Below are 1,961 nucleotides of genomic sequence, written 5' to 3'. Positions count from 1 at the left end.
ATATATATACATCCCTAGTGCTGAGAGCTTCCAGTGGGATTAATTGTTTAATATTCACAAAGGACTTTGAAGATGAAAAGATCCACATAAAGGCTGAAAATGAACACTCACTTTATTTGCGTTTCTCAGCCTGTAGCTGAGTCTGCAGGGCTCCCCTGACTTCGAAGCACCTCTGGGATTAGGATGACGACCACCCCAGGAGCTGGGAGAACAGAGTGAGCAGGGAGGAATAATTTAGCCCCAACTATGTTTCTGGTAACAGCAAAAGCAAGGTCGTTGGTACCAAACAGAGCCAGCTGTGTGACCTTGGGCAAGTTACTTACAATCTCGGAGATGCTACTTCCTCCACTGAAGGAACAGAATAATCTCATCATCTGGTTACTGCTTTCTTCTCCAGGATGATGTGGATCACAGGCTGCCCAGTTGTTAATCTTAACAACCCCACATTGCTTAAAGAATTCTGTCACATCACCAAGTGTCATGTGTCATTTAACCTCTGTACATAAACTGCACTGTTGGCAGAGTCTTTATCAGGATCTATGGGAGGGATTAAGATCTGGTCCTCCATCCACAGGTCCACCAGGCTCACTCTCCAGGATCCATTCCACTGCAACCTCCTCCCTGCCTACCTCAGCTCATGTCTCCATGATCAAATCCCCCTCCTCCCTGGCCCAGTTATCAGGGCCACTCATGCTCTGGTTCTTTCCTGGTCTGGAAAACCCTGAAGACTCCTGCCCATAAACAACTATGTTGCTGGGGTGATCCTGAGGGAATGAACACTGCTGCCTGTAGCTGCTGCTCTGTTGGCTCTATTGACTTGGAGCCTGGCTGCAGGAACCAGTCTGGGGTGGGTAACTAATGGGAGGCTGCTGCCCATAGCTGCTTTGCTGACCATAGCTACTCTGCTGTCCATAGCTGCTCAGCTACCCATAGGTGTCCTGCTGAGAGTAACTGCTCTGAACATAACTAGTTGGCTGTGTACAGGAATAGCTGGTGGAGGATAGGATAGAGGTGTGGTGACTGGCTGCATCAGAAGCTCCCAGGAACCTGGTGATAACTGTAGTCACTCTGTCCATAACCTAGGCTGGGCTGGTTATAGCTCCCTGTGCAAGACTGAGGTTGATTAGTCTCAGCAGGCTTATTACTATCCTGTGGCCTTCCAAATGCAATGGCTGCTGGCTGCTGCCCATATGCTGGGTAAGTAGGCTGAGTGCCATGTGCAGACTGAGCTGCATAGGAGGACTGGGTGATGGTGAACTTAGCAGTGGTAGTGTCATAAGCACCAGTGCCATACCCTTGGACAGTTGGCTATATGCCTGGGGGGCAGCTGGAGTAGTATAACCAGTAGGAAACTGTTCACGAAAACCTGCATGTGCAGTCTGCCCATAGGCAGCAGTGGTCTCAGTCTGGGCAGAGCTGACATGAGTCAGCTGTCCATAGGTTCCATAACTTTGTTGCCCATATCCCTGGATGGTCTGTGCATTTCCTTGAGTTGGCTGGGTGGTGTAAGCACTGTAGCACTGGTAGGCTGCAGCTTGGCTGTAGGTACTATAATCCATGGATGCCATTTTCTCTCTTTCATTTCTAACTAATTTCTGCAATACAGCTCTTCCAGTGACTCCAACCCAAATCCTCACAACTGTTATCAGGGCTTCTGCAGTGTTTCACAAAGTTGAGAGCTTACAAATGCCCATGCAGCCTGAGAGAAGTCCCACATTAAATCAAGGCTCTTGTACATAATGACCCTGAACTAGAAGATGCTACAGGGAGAGACACAGGTCATAAGGCCAACCCCACCTCCATGTCCAGACACTGGGGTTTTCTGGGGGTACACCTGGGTTAACAGGGTTATCCACCCTGGAGCCCTGCAGGAATTAGATGGGAGTCAGCAGGAGAGGATGGAACACCGCAGGGCCTACTGTGCTTTAAATTCCACCAGGATCGAATCCAAGTGGGGATTC

At 49.4% G+C, this 1,961-nt stretch overlaps 1 pseudogene; it reads right to left on the bottom strand.

Annotated features, from left to right (window-relative positions):
• Nucleotides 1-370: 370 nt before the first annotated feature.
• On the bottom strand, nucleotides 371-1,568 carry LOC104853337 (annotated as a pseudogene).
• Nucleotides 1,569-1,961: the final 393 nt, after the last annotated feature.

This window comes from Fukomys damarensis, unplaced genomic scaffold, assembly GCF_012274545.1.
Source record: "Fukomys damarensis isolate Sample0158 unplaced genomic scaffold, DMR_v1.0_HiC HiC_scaffold_5, whole genome shotgun sequence".
Classification (NCBI taxonomy): domain Eukaryota; kingdom Metazoa; phylum Chordata; class Mammalia; order Rodentia; family Bathyergidae; genus Fukomys; species Fukomys damarensis.
This window is presented reverse-complemented; position numbering and strand designations above follow the sequence as displayed.